This window comes from Poecile atricapillus, chromosome Z, assembly GCF_030490865.1.
Source record: "Poecile atricapillus isolate bPoeAtr1 chromosome Z, bPoeAtr1.hap1, whole genome shotgun sequence".
Classification (NCBI taxonomy): Eukaryota; Metazoa; Chordata; class Aves; order Passeriformes; family Paridae; genus Poecile; species Poecile atricapillus.
The window spans coordinates 15566361-15581677 of NC_081289.1; the positions used below are offsets into that span (position 1 = coordinate 15566361).

At 42.6% G+C, this 15317-nt stretch overlaps 1 protein-coding gene across 1 annotated transcript in view; it reads left to right on the forward strand.

Moving 5' to 3' along the window:
• The first annotated feature begins 15105 nt into the window (after nucleotides 1-15105).
• LOC131573406 (glycogen [starch] synthase, liver-like) overlaps nucleotides 15106-15317 on the forward strand; it is a 42354-nt gene continuing 42142 nt past the window's right edge. The window contains exon 1 of the mRNA XM_058827345.1: nucleotides 15106-15285. The gene's annotated coding sequence lies outside the window, so the exon portion shown is untranslated. The remainder of the gene's footprint in view (nucleotides 15286-15317) is intronic.

Here is a 15317-nt window from a genome sequence, read left to right on the forward strand (position 1 = left end):
TCCTGGAAAAGTTTGAAAATGCAGTAAGTCCATGCAGTAGAAACAGTATATAAAGGGTGTTTCTAAAGCACCAGGCATGCTCTTGACAGAGAGCCGAGCACCTGGCCATTTTAACCCTTCGCTTTATTGTCTTTGTCTCCTATTATCTTTTTGTTTTTATTGAACCTTTTCAATTTTATCAGGAGAGTGAACCTCGTTTTTCACATGCCTTTCTCTGGCATTCTCCTTTAGTGTTTGCTGCAGACTGCATGGAAGCATATACTTGATGGGTCCTTATGACAGGTTGGAAACAAAGTAGTAAGAGTGAATTGATGGAGTTTCAGTAACACCACCTTGCTGTGAGGCTTTTCTCAGTCCAGGTGCTGAGTAGTTCATTCCCAGACCTGTTTCTGATAGAGAACTTCATAGTTTTACTGATGGTTAGAGGAAATTGAATGAGCATTTGGCTCTGTGCCACTAGCCAAAAACATGCCAACAATAAGGTTCTGTATGCCACTGGTATAGAAGGAGTCCCATAGATCTCTTCTGGATTAAATTTTTTGCTTGTTAATGGTGTCTAGTTCTTATAATTAAAAAAACAGCATTATTTTCTATTTTGATTATCCAAAATTCAAGATTTTTTCTGGACTTAGGCTGGAATGTTGTGATTTTGGTCTTGTTAATTAAACAAGCCAAGTTGGGTCTTAAATCTCTAAATTTCAGCATGATTGTTAAAGTCTTTATATACTTGGAGGGGGAGCAGATTAAAAAAAAATCCTAAAGTTTATTTCTTAATCACTTACCATTAGGGAGTAAATATTAACCATAAAATAGAACTGCTCAACCTAAATGTCCAGGGGACAGACAGCATAAAATCCATCTGTCTTGTGGGTCCTCTAAGTTTTGTTTCATAAGAAATGGTGTGAGACTGTGCTGGAGTAATTTGAAGTTCTTTTCTATCTGCATTAAAATGCTTTGGATACTGGACTAAAACAATTCGACAAGCAGGTAGCTTAATTTTTGTAGTTCCTTTTAAAAGGGAAGATCATACAAGTGTTGTTATATTGCAGGTTAACTTCTGTGGTTCAGTAAGGATCATGTAGTTACTGAAATATGCATGGGATGCTTCTGGCAACATTATTTACGAAGGGTATCCCAGGGAGACATCAGGAGATGTTTTATTCTTAGTTAAAGGCTAAATTCCAGACTTCCTTGCCAATAGGAGGGAGAAAAATATATTCTCTGCTTTCCTTGGTGTGGAGGATCTTACTGGATGGCTTTCCACACCTGGATGGATTAAAGTTCCTGCTAAGAATATGATCATGATCAGCTAGATTTGGGAGGTAAATGGCACAAGGTGCTGCTCTTTTCAGGACATAGCTATTAGGAAAATTCACCTGAGCACATTTAGTACAGGAACCTTGCACAGTTCCTTCCTGCCTTTGTTTTTACAAAGTTGTTTCTCAGGCAATGAAGTAATTAAAAGTTTTGTTGTGGGACCTTGCAGGATTCTTTATGCAGGATGTGCATGAAGAGGCATCAGCTGTCTCAGGGAACAGGGAGTAGGCCCTTTCCCCTTCTGGTGGTGTTATATATTGACATTTGAAGGTCATCTGGCTACAGAAAACAGGATTTCTCATTGATTGCATCCTCACCCATTAAAATGTAGGGTCAGGCCTCCTTCTGTGGTTGGCAAACTGAGAGCCAAAGATACATTTTGACCATACATGGTCCTGGTGCTTGACCTGAGGGGTTCTGTCATCTGCTGTCTGTCAGCTACTTCCATCCCCTCCAGGTCCACAGGGGAGGATTTTTTTTGTTAGTGATCACAGACTTAACAAGATCTTTAGTGCCTAGACATTAAGCAAGCAGAGAGCTCATAAGAAAATCTGTAAGTGGATACAGGTGAAGGAGGGAACTGAAGGGATGAAGAAAAAATTGGTTTGCATGGTGAGAACTTTCTTGCACATTAGCGACCTCACTGTACTACCCTTCTTTCTTTCTACTTTCCTTTTTTTAAACTTCTGCTTTTGGGGATATGACATCACGAAGGAAAATTATAAAAAATTTAGGCAGCAATGAATAGGCATCCTGGGTGTTACACAGGATTAGTTCAAAGTTGTTAAATAGGAATGAGTATCATAGGTTAGTGGATTTTAAGCTTTTATAAACAGGCTCTTCAGTTATTACTTGCATCCACTGATGTTTGTAAGAACTATGCAAGCGCATCAATGATATTGTGATTATTGTCTCTTAGGAATCTTACCACAGACAATCTTTTATCTTCATTGCAGCTGCATGGCTGTAGAATAGTTTTCCTCTGTGTGTTTATACAATATCAGCCTATCACCTCCCATTACTTGAAGTCTATCCACAATTTAGTCTTTTATCAACCATATAAATTCCTAAATAATAATATTGCTATAGGACATCTGTGTATTCTTATCCAAATATAATAGGCTCATGTTTATCTTCTGTATGCTTTGTTTGTCCAGGTCACTGATACACAAACTTTGTTTTTGTTTTATCCCAAGAAAGGCAATACAGGTTTTTAGTCGCATTCCTATATGTCACTATCTGTCACTCCTTGGTCCAGCAGATCATTGTGGTACTGTTGGACAGAGTAGTGCAGCCAGCTAAAAGAAACACTTCAAAACACTTCAGAAAACAGGACAACCACCTCTGCTCACCCACACAGGGTAAGATCATGTTATATTAATTGCCCTAAGATGATTTTGTTAAAATTGAAAATTTAGCAAAATTGTTATTTTAATTTGTCATTGCACCCCCTTGCATTTGCAGGTGCACAAACACTGGCTGCAGAGCAGAAAGTCAGTCTGATTACCCTGCAAATGTACATATTGGACAGACATGAACAGACACAAGGGATTTTACTGACTTTTAGTGTTAGATCGTGTACTTTTTTATTAATCAAAGGATAAAATTGGGCCAGGGAATTGAAGGCACATTTAAACAGTGAGACAATGTTAAAAAGAACACACAGCTGCAGAGGGATGAAAATGTTTTATAAATGTATTTTGAACACTTGTAGTGCTTATGTGACTTTCATACCAGCTAACTTAGAACTGTGGTTTATGGTAAGTAGGTGACTTCAGTTGCCCTCTGAGTTCTCATTACCTTGTATTTACCCACTTCATGTTAGCCTTGTGCTGCAAAGAAATGCTATTTCCCCTGATTAACAGGTGTAAGTCAGAAGAAGTGAGCCACAAACTCTCAGTGGAATGTGGATGCTGGATTCCTTGATGTCAGTGTGACAAGTAGTCCAGAAACATTTAGGAATCAGATCCTTACATTGTGCTCCTCCAGCCTCCCAGAGCAATAGCTAATTTTGGGCATTTCTTTCTTCTATAAACAATTCTTCCCTAATGCATGTGTGTGAATCCTTATGCAAGGTAAAACTTCCAAAGCCTTTCAGACTACAGTAGCCAGGGCCTTGCTAAAATCCACACTGGTCCCTGTGGTGTACTACATTTTTATAAACTGTTTATAAACTGAGATACCATTGCTTTATGAGTTGTTATTCTGTGCCGGCATGGGAATTGTGCAAATCATTAACTTAGAATGGTCTGTTGGAGAGGTCAGGCTCAGGAGGGCTGGATTTGCTCAGTGTCTGAAATGAATAATTCACCTGCAAGCATAAGCAACAAGGACCAGGCAGTGGCTATGCAAAGAAAGATTTCTGAGTAAATACCTTCTTCTTTATGGTCTTCTCTTTAATAGCTCTTCAACATTGTTTAGGTGGGTTTACACATTCAATGCCTGAGGTAAAAAATCCAGAAAATCTGTCAAAATAACATGAAGGTGGATTTCTACCAACACTGATTTCTGGAAGGAAATATTGAAAATTCTTGCTCTGCGAGATATGCTAAATGAATATACAAAGGGAAGCAAAAAAACCTGTTTTGCTTGAGAAACAGCTTTCTCTGTGATGCTGATTCTGTATTTTGGGCAATATGACAGAAATGCAATGATTTCCGGAGTCTCTGTTCACTCAGCAGTCTCCAGATATTCAGCAGTAGTAGATACTGGAATACTCTCCCAGTATCACTGGGAATCAGTCTAAGAACCACATCAAACTTGATTTTCCTACCCACAGTAGCAGAGTCCCTGATAGTCTGACTGAAGATCTGTCTAGAAGAGTATTTGTTGAACATCCTTTTTCTGAGTTTGTTTTTCCCATAGCAAATTGCTGTGCAGAGGGAAATAATTTCAACGTTACTTCTGTACTGGTTTGATTCTGCGCACTGCAGGGTTTTGTTTGTTTGGTTGGGTTTTTTAAAGATAAAAGACAGAAGAATAAGAAGAAATATCTTATTTTTATATACTTCAAGGGCTACTTCAAGTCAGTAGAGTGGCTCTCAAGGAGGAAGAAAAGAAGACCACACTGACCTTAACTCAAGTGCCTCTATTGCACAGAATAGGATTTATGCTGAAGTGGTTTGTTGAATGGGGTTAAATTTCAGTATGTTAAATTTTAATTGGAAGGATTATCATAAACATAACCTGTTTTTTATAAAGTCTTCATTATACTTCCACAGCTGAATGGATGGAAATGCCTCTTTCAGCACTGCACCTCTGTTTGCAGCATAGTCTTTCAAAGCACAGAAACCTTGGTTTGCACACAGAGAGGTAAAATGATGCAGTGGCCACTTGCTGCTGCCAGCCCTGACAATTCCTCCAAAGTCCCTCAAAATAATACAAGTAATAAGAATTCATACCCAATCTGAGCCTTTTAACAGGAAAAAAAATGCCAACCCAACAAAAAAAATAACCCCAAAAATCACAACAAAAAACAAATCTGGAAAGAGTTGACTTTGATGTAACAGAAAGGAAAAAGAACTATTGTAAGAAAAGGAGTCATGACTAAACCAGAAACTTCCAGAGTATGTATTTACATGAGTAAATAGTGACAGGACAAGGGGGAATGTCTTCCCACCAACAGAGAGCAGGTTTAGACTGGATATTGGGAATAAATTCTTCTCTGTGAGGGTAGAGAGGCCCTGGCACAGGTTTCCCAGAGCAGCTGTGGCTTCCCCATCCCCTGGAAGTGTCCGAGGCCAGGCTGGATGGGCTCTGAGCAAGCTGGGACAGGGGAAGGTGCTCCTGCCCATAGCAGTTGGGTTAGAACTGTGTGATTATTAAGATCCCTTCCAACCCAAACCATTTCATGATTTTATGATATTAACCAAGTGAGGCTTCCATCTCTCTGTGATTACAACTTTTAGTTAAGGAGAAAATACCACAGGTTATACCAACATACTGACAAATTCCCATGCTAAATATGATACAAAAACTGTGCTGACCTCAGGAAACAAATCATTATCAAAGCAAACGTGTGTATATCTATGAAGGTGTTTGTGTCTTTGTACATGAGTCTGAATTATGGGTGGGGGCATGGCACCAGACAGTAGAAAAGATGCAAAACAGTGTATTAGCCTTACATTTTATTTTTCAAGTTACAGCCATATCAGACATCACACAGAAAATCTTGGTGTCTCTCAGATATTGTTTGCATGTGCCTGTGCATTTGTTTCCCATTAGAATTAGTGGGATTCTTTTAGTCTCTAATGTCTAGTGCCTGCCCGTAGATACAGACAGGGACACTGCTCCCTCTCCAAGAATGTGAGCTGTATGTCCTTGCTTTGTCAGGAGATCACTTCAGGTGCCTGGGGTGAGGTGACTTCAAAAGGGAGCATTCCCAAATCTCTGCTCACATGGGAAAATGGTATATATAAATTGTAGCGTAGATTATACATTGAGCCATCCTGTCCCTCAGCGGGATACCTGCTCATCACAGCATTTATTTTAGCCTTTAAATAGGATGGTAGCATTCTGATGCTTATCCAAGTTGCAGGATCCAGCTTAGTCGCCAAGCTACTCTGGTATAATTTTCCAAAGACAAGTCCAAAAATATTAGCCTTAAACTTGCCCATGGCAAACTGGTATTTGCAGGATGGCTCTCATTGTCACTCGTGGATGAAACAGCAGAGGCCAAAATATTCTGCAGAGCTGGTGTGATAAATGGAGATGATTTGTGCTAACTAAATTGTAACTATTAGGAAAGTTATTATTATAAAGCAATAAAGGGAATTAGTGTTACAAGGAACCCTTTGCAGATGTTACATGTTAAAAATAAAACACAGGATGTAGTTTTAAGGTAAGTAATATCTCAAGACAGAATCGACTTTGAGATGGACAAAGTTGGAACAACTTCAAGTATAGGGTCTGAAATTATGGTTTTAACTATGAAATGCAAAGGTAATTATTGGAACATAATGCTTACTTATATAACAAAACGCTTAGTAAGCACAAGCAGCCTGTGAGGTTAACCAGAGGGCAATGAGTATGAATGTGGATGGTCTTCATCCAAAGACCACCAAAAGAAAACTGAAGACCCCCTGGCAACAAGTGAAGCATGTGCCATGAAGTACAGTGATGTAGAATTTAAGAATTGAAAGTGGGAGGAAACTTACGGGAAACAATGAATATGTATAAGCACATAGTATATAAGTTTAGTTTGAATTGCTTTGTTTTGTACGTGAGGCAGGGTGGGAAGCCCTCTCCATACCCTGATCAGTTTTGCATATGTTTTAATAATACTTAATTACTAGCAAATTAAATTGTATTTTTTTTACTAAATTATATTAATTTATACCAAATTGCTATTCAATTCCCTAAATTGTATTAATTTTTAATTAAATTGCTCTTAATTCAATAGACCTAGTTGTCTAATTTCATTCATAACAGCTGGGAATGTCAGCTTCTGAGACCAGCTGATTGGTATGTCTTTGGTTTGGTGTGTCCTGGAGTCCACATACTTGCAAATTCCTAATTTGGGACAAAATATACCAGGTGTAGCTGAGAGAAATCCACTGTGTCCCATCTAATGTTTTGTAGCCCCTTTTGCCTTCTGGCTGTTTCACAGGACCACTCTACATGCCTGTCCTCTAACTGGAAGGAAAACTCTCCACTTAAGAGAGTTTTGGAGCACTTTTTGGCCTTGCACAGACAGGGCAAGAGTGAAGGCCATCACTTCCCAATTGGAATGAGGTGTATTTGCTGCCAGGCAGGCAATGAGGGCTGTCCCTAGACCACTTCTGGGCCCCTCCCTGATCTTCCCTAAACTCTGCAAAGACAAACAGGGGCACTGGAGAACTCACGTGAATAGAGTGAGTGCCACCTACTGCTCTGTATCACAATTACAGCGTGTGTGCATCAGTGACTGCTACAAATCCCTGCCCTTTGGCAAACCTGGAAACCACAGTTCTGTTCAGAGCAAGCCAGTCCTAGACAATTATCTCTTAAACTTCCACACATGGAGAGTGTTTGTTCCCCTACGGGCACCTTTCCACTTGCAGCCAGGGAGACTGAGGCTGATATTCCAAGAAAAAAAGTTGTCTGGAGTGGTTCTGGTGGAAGGACTGTGGCATGAAGACACCATCCATAACTCACTTCTTGAGATGATATACTGAGTTACTTTTTGCAGAAAACTTTGCTCTACCCAAATAGGAGTTGGATCAAAGTGTGCAGACATGACAACATCCTAGAGGTAACAGTTTCAAGATGAGATTTAGGTAGAACAGAATGCACAGCATCGTCCCTGTATTACTCTCTCCAGAGAACTCTAGGAAATCTGGAAAAAACAATACACACTTGTCCTAGTTTAGGGCAAATTAGGAAGGAAAACTCCAAATGGGGATTTCCCCAGGGAAATGCCCCTCCCCACTTTCTGGTCCGGGAAAAGAAAAAAAAAATTCTTTGGAGAGAAGTGGAAAAAGCTGTTTATTTAACAGAAATTGAGTAATATTAAATAATAAAACCTCTTGTTGTTTGATGGGATGGTAAATCTAGGAAGAAAAGTCCTTTTCATGTGGTGAACGGCTCGCTCAGTTTCTTATCAGTCCCTCCTGCGCTGGAAAGTGCCGAGGCCCAGGCCCCGGTGGGCCACAGGCGTGAGCTCCCAGGGTTTGGCTGGGTGTTCAGTCCAGAGCAGGCTTGCACAGATCCAAGAAAATTGGAAAAAAAACAAAGGTCCAGGGAACTCTTCTGCCTCAGCTAGCTAAAACTAACTAAAAACCAGAGAGAAGCTCTGTCCCGCTGTCTGTCCGTGCTGCAGACACCACAGTCCAGGAGCGAGATGTGTGGGAGTGATGTTTTTCTTTAACACAAACTGCGGCTTCTTCTTCCCCCTCTCTTGCTCTCAAAGCCAGTCTTAAAGGTGCAGAACTTAATATATAACATAAACCAGACAACTGGGGATACCAGTATCATAAAGTCACCCCAGGACATTCCACCCCTTATCCCCATATCGTCAACTTATTATCAAAATTAATATATATATATATTTTAACTCTACAACACATACATTATATACAGACAAGGGAATTAATTCATGATCTTCACCTAACTATCAGATCTCTCTGAGGTACACATTGTGTTGTTCCATCTTTCCGCATTATTCACCATGTGCAACCCGGTCCCTGAGCAAAAACAACCCCACGAATGGGTTTGTCTGCACTCGAAGTAGAATTGATCCAAACTGTCTTTCCTAACAAACTTCTGAGATGTACTGCTGGGACTTTGTTTCCGTCTACTACATGCAGGGCCTCGGATTGGGCTGGTCCTGCTCGATTGGTGGAACCTCGGGTGTTAACTATCCAGGTGGCCTTTGATAGATGCTGCTCTCAATTTTTGAAAGATCCCCCACTTAACGCTTTCAAGGTAGTCTTTAACAGTCCATTGTACTACTCTACTTTTCCCGCAGCAGGTGCATGGTAGGGGATATGGTACACCCACTCAATGCCATGTTCCCTAGCCCAGGTGTTTATAAGGTTATTCTTGAAATGAGTCCCATTGTCTGACTCAATCCTCTCAGGGGTGCCATGCCTCCAAAGGACCTGCTTTTCAAGTCCCAGGATGGTGTTCCGGGCAGTGGCATGAGGCACAGGGTAGGTTTCCAACCATCCAGTGGTGGCTTCTACCATCGTGAGCACGTAGCGCTTTCCTTGGCGGGTTTGGGGCAGTGTGATGTAGTCAATCTGCCAGGCCTCCCCATACTTGTATCTGGACCACCGCCCACTGTACCAGAGGGGCTTCAACTGCTTGGCCTGCTTGATCGTGGCACATGTCTCACAGTCATGAATAACCTGAGAAATACTGTCCATGGTTAGATCCACCTCTCGGTCTCATGCTTACTTATAGGTGGTATCTCTACGCTGATGACCTGAGGCGTCATGGGCCCATCGAGCTAGGAACAACTCTCTCTTGTGTTGCCAATCTAGATCTATTTTTGACACCTCTATCTTTGCAGCCTGATCTACTTGTTCATTGTTTCGGTGCTCTTCATTAGCCCTACTCTTGGGGACATGGGCATCTACATGACGGACTCTCACAGACAGTTTCTCTACTCTGGTGGCGATGTCTTTCTACTCATCAGCAGCCCAGATTGGTTTTCTTCTGTGTTGCTAGTTGGCCTTTTTCTACCTTTCCAGCCATCTCTACAGAGCATTGGCTACCATCCATGAATCTGTGTAGAGGTAGAGCTTTGGCCACTTCTCTCTTTCAGCAAATTCCAGGGCCAGTTGAACAGTTTTGAGTTCAGCAAGTTGGCTTGATCCACCTTCTTTTTCAGTGGCTTCTGCAACCTGTCGTGTGGGGCTCCATATGGCTGCTTTCCACTTCTGGTTCATCCCTACGATGCGACAGGAACCATCAGTGAACAGAGCGTAGCGTGTTTCTTCTGCTGGCAGTTGGTTGTACGGTGGAGCTTCTTCAGCCCGTGTCACTTGTTCCTGTTCCTCTTCATCAGTGAGACCAAAGTTTTCACCTTCTGGCCAGTTTGTAATTATCTCTAAAATCCCAGGGCGATTTGGGTTTCTAATACGGGCGCGCTGCGTGATGAGGGCGATCTACTTGCTTCATGTAGCGTCGGTGGCGTGGTGGGTAGAGGGAACCTTTGCTTTGAACATCTACTGGCCGATCGGTTTTGGTTTTGAATTTCATACCTCTCGTGGCAGGAGCAACAGACGCTGGCTTAGGCTCAATGTCTGGTTTGGCTGCTGGCTTAGGCTCACTGTCTGGTTTGGCTGCTGGCTTGGCTGCAGCCGTAGTGACTGGGGTAGCTGCTGATTTATCTGCCTGCTCTACAGTGTCTAGCACCGTGCGATAAGCATATGCTAGGGCCCAGCTTATTGCAATGAGATTTTTCTTCTTAGAATCATCACAGCAATTCTCTTCCAGATATTTCCCTACTTCATCTGGGTTCTGAATTTGTTCACGTGAAAATTCCCAGGTTGGGGGATCATGAAATTCCTTCAGAGTTCGGCCAATTCTCTCCCATTCTCTACTCCACTCAGGATTTCTCACACCTGAGTCTACTTCTGGGGCAGGGGTCTCATTGGCTCCTCTGGATATCTCAGCCCTCATTCTAGAGAAGTTGCAGACCGTATAGAGGAAGCTTAACAGCTGAACTACCAGGAAATTGACCAGGAATGTGGTATCTTTAACACTCAGGGGAAACTGGATATTCTCAAAGAGGGACATAACAGATTCAAAGGAGAAGAAGGAAAGAAAAGGCTGAAAAGCCTCATCCCCTGCTCTTCCTCTAACAAACTGGGTGCAATTACCAATAAACTCCCAAAATGTGCTACTGGGACTGGGAGGCAGGGTCGGGCGAAGAAACCATAAGCCAAACATACCTGACAGAAACTTCAGTAGTTCTATAAACTTCTTATAAATCATTATCACCAAGCCCAGCACAATAACCATTCTAATCCGTGCCCCTCTACTGGGAAAGAGGGCAAAGACAGGTATTAAAACCTCAAAAACTTTTAGGGACCAGATCCACATGAAGGCTTCCACCCCGAGAGATATTATGTATCCAAACAACATGGCTACTGACTGCTTTATCTTAATACAGAATAAATACACCAAACAATCAGTACAGGTTTTTCCACTTTCTCTTGCCCCTGTTCGTTGGGTGCCAAAAACTGTATTTGTCCTAGTTTAGGGCAAATTAGGAAGGAAAACTCCAAATGGGGATTTCCCCAGGGAAATGCCCCTCCCCACTTTCTGGTCCGGGAAAAGAAAAAAAAAATTCTTTGGAGAGAAGTGGAAAAAGCTGTTTATTTAACAGAAATTGAGTAATATTAAATAATAAAACCTCTTGTTCGATGGGATGGTAAATCTAGGAAGAAAAGTCCTTTTCATGTGGTGTAGCTCGGCTCGCTCAGGTTCTTATCAGTCTCTCCGGTGCTGGAAAGTGCCGAGGCCCAGGCCCCAGTGGGCCACAGGCGTGAGCTCCCGGGGTTTGGCTGGGTGTTCAGTCCAGAGCAGGCTTGCACAGATCCAAGAAAAAAAAAAACCAAAACAAAGGTCCAGGGAACTCCTCTGCCTCAGCTAGCTAAAACTAACTAAAAACCAGAGAGAAGCTCTGTCCCGCTGTCTGTCCGTGCTGCAGACACCACAGTCCAGGAGCGAGATGTGTGGGAGTGATGTTTTTCTTTAACACAAACTGCGGCTTCTTCTTCCCCCTCTCTTGCTCTCAAAGCCAGTCTTAAAGGTGCAGAACTTAATATATAACATAAACCAGACGACTGGGGATACCAGTATCATAAAGTCACCCCAGGACAACAGTTTATGTATTTCTCTTCAAGAGCCTTGCAAACTCAGCCTTCTTATTGTCCAGTATTCTTGCAAACAAAATTATTTCAATTCTGTGGGCTGCAAAAGAATTTGGTGGGGTAACAACTGCTGTCTGGCAGAATTGCAACACAATGAATAATGTATTACCAAAGGGTATCTGTATAGTTTGTGATAAGAACAATAAGAAAAGCTAGGCTGGACTCAAAACCAGTTTCACTGGTTTCCAGAATTCTGGGAAATATTTTAATCAATGTTATATTTTAAAAGCTAATCTTTTTGGTATGTTGCCATCTCCTCGCTTCAGCAGCTGGCCTCTGGTGAAAAAGGAGCAAACTTCACAATCATAATCACAACCTTTCCCTGCCTCTGTGACAAAAATGACACATTTCTAGTGGCAGCAAGGTGTTCCTTTCAGTGCTTTCACCTCACTCCAGTTCACATGGAGGACAGCTAAAGGCTGCCCTTCTTAATGTCAGGATACAGCTTTTCTTCTGAAGAGCTTTTATTTTGTCTTACTATATGTGTGCAGCAACACATGACCTCCTTTATGGCCCTAAACCCAGATAACTCCAGCTGCACCCCGAATATCCCACAGTTAATCCTTGCAGGCCATAAATATACTGAATGAGGCCCTTTGCTCTCTAGCAATTAAAAGCATTTGCTGGGATGAAAGTTTCTGGACTACCTGTTGGAGCTTGCCATTTCTGGGCACTACAAATACTTTTCCCTCACTAATACCAGGAAAGCAAAATTTTGGATGGGATTGTCTGAAAAAAACCCCTCCTTCTTTAAGATGTGCAGATTGGATAAAATGAAATGTACTCAGAATATGAAGGAGTGCTGATGTTCACTTTGCTACTGAGCACTTTTTATCAGTTAAAAACTCCATTATCTCCAAACTGCTAAAGGTGAGTTACTCCCAGATTCACTCAAGGATGGCATTGCCAGTACTTCTGAAATTATTTCATGGTATCTGACCATTCTTTCTAACTCATTCACCAAGGTTTAAGAAATTATAAAATCTTTTGCCAAATTCAAAGAGTAAAAGAATTATCCTCTTATTACAAGCAGAAGCTGGAAAAACGTGACATTCAAGAACATGAAAACCATAGACTGTGTGAGAAGCTTGAAAAATTTGCTGCTACAACTTTAGTTCATTGTTGTAAAATTATTTACATGTTTTTCATGCTTCTTAGGGACAGTGATATGTCAGTGAACCAGTGCCACTGGTTATCTGGCTAGAGGTTTTCTTTAGAAGGATGGAACACCTCTCCTATGAGTAAAGTCTGAGAGAACTGGGAATGTTCAGCCTAGAGGAGGCTCTGGGATGACTTTACTATGTGCTGAAGGGACACTACAAGACAGCTGCAAAGGGACTTTTTATAATGGCCTGGAGTGACAGGAAAAGGGGTGATGGCTTTAAGCTGAAAGGCCCTGGCACAGGTTGCCCCGAGAAGCTGTGGCTGCCCCATCCCTAGAGGTGTCCAAGGCCAGGCTGGGTGAGGCTTGGAGCAACCTGGGACAGTGGAAGGTGTCCATGCCCATGGCAGGGGTGGAATGAGATCTTTAAGGTCTCTTCCAGCCCAGACTATTCTGTGATTCTGTGGTCCTTGGAGAGGTAACTGATGGGAACAGTTTTGATTTCAGCACCTTGAGATCTGTGTGAAAACCTGCAGAGCACAGTGGTATGCTGGCAGCAGTGGGTATGGGGCCCACACACCCACAGTTCCATCAGGTTTTCCTTGGGGAAGCTGCAGCTCCTGGTATTTACTCGCCGTGAGGGTGACCACTCTCAGTGCAGTCAGTGAGGGATGTCGGGGGCTCACTGTACCTCCTGTCACCTTTAAAATGAGCAGTTTTGCTGTGTATTCATTTACATAAAGTGAGGTAAACCTGGTCAGCCTCTTTGTTCTCTGTTCTCCACTCCTCACCTGAGATGGTCTTTGTGCACCTGGCAGCTTTAGGCCTCACCCTCAGCGTGAATGTCCCAGGAAAAGTATGAAAATGTGACTTGGGCAGATTTGATGTTCAGAAATGAAGGGAGCCTTAATGTACTACTGGTTTTTCTTTTAAATAACATGGGGTTTTAGCTATGGGATGATCTAGTTTCCTACCTACTCCAGGTAGTAAAAGCCACAGCTGCTCCAAAAGTAATGATTCAGTGATCATTAATAAAGGCCAGGCAGTTTTTTTGGAAACTGGTGAATAAGAGCAACTCAAGCCATAGAGACAAAATTATATTCAGCCAATAAAATCCTGAATCTTTGCCTGGTCTCTTACCAGGCTCTTTTCCAAGACAGCTCCAGTTCTTAACTCTGAAAAAAAAAGTTTTCTGCACTCTTAGGTTTTTTGAGTGAGCTGTATCCACCAGCTCAGGGATGGGTCTGACTACCATGAATGCAGACAGGGCAGGAGTGTGGAAGTGGAAGAGCAAGTCTTTTTGGGGGTAGGTAGTCTTTAAGGCAGGTTCAGCTGTACCATGCATTATGTATTACGTCTAAGAGACTTCTATGCTGATGGGCTGCCTGTCGCCTAAACCAATTGTCTTGGACTTGTTTTGCCTTAGGAGAACTCAGAGCCTTTCCCTCTCTGCCTGCTGGTGCGGTAGTATTCTCCACAGTGCCAGAGATATCCTGAAGCTCACCTAGAGATTTGCTCCCTGCTGAACTGTGGGTTTTGGGCAGGTTGTGCTCTAAGCTCAGAATCAGATTCAGCTCACACAGCTGTCCCAGAAGCACTGGCTCCTCAACCAGATGTGTAATAGAAGAATCTAGCAAGCAGACAGGTGGTCTGCAGAGCTGTGAGGTCTCAGGCTGTGAGTTAGGGACCAGCATCTCTGTGGATGTGTGTTCACTGCTTGCTGCATCCCAGCTCTGTGCTGGAGAAGACAGGGGCATGCTGTGCCCTGACTAAGCTCCCTGGGTGGAGGACATGGGCCCAGAGGCCAGGAAAGACCTGTGGGATAGAACAAACAAACAAACAAAACAAAACAAACCAAACAAAAAAACAAAACAAAACAAAACAAAACAAAACAAAAACCAAAACAAAAAAAAAAAAAAAAAGGAAAAAAAAAAAAAGGTGGAAAAGCAGGGACAGGACTGAAAGGAGGGGCAGAGTGCATGCCAAAACAGGAGTAGTGCCTTTGTTCCGCTGTAAAAGCTGTCAGGGCTGCAGAGCTGCTAAAGCAGTCAACAGCTGGGGTAGAGTCCTGGGAACAGAGCTGGAGATAATTGTGGAGGTAGGAGATGCCATAAACTTGGGCTCGCAGACTGCTGAACTGAAAAAGAAGAGGTAACAGCATTTAGCCTGGCAAGGAACCCAAGAGCCATGGTGTAAAATGAGTCTCCTCTAACTCCTGCAGATGGCCAGCAGGTAGGAAAACTCCCTGTGTGTAAGGGGAGGGTGTATCTCGAGGGGAGGACTCAGGGGCTGGACTCAAATCAGGTGGTGAACTCAAAGTGTCCTCCCTGCTGGAGCTGGCTCAGGGCGGTGCTGACTTTACAACTGTCCAATGTCAACTGTTTCTGAAGTGCTGCTGGATACTGAATGCTGTGGCTCGGGAGCTCCAAACCATTTTTTACCTCCCTCTGAGAGAAGAAGAAGAAAGAGCTCTGGCCCCAAAACAGTCAAGACCTTTCTCAGGTCAGTCTTAAATTCTTACCTCTCCCAGCACC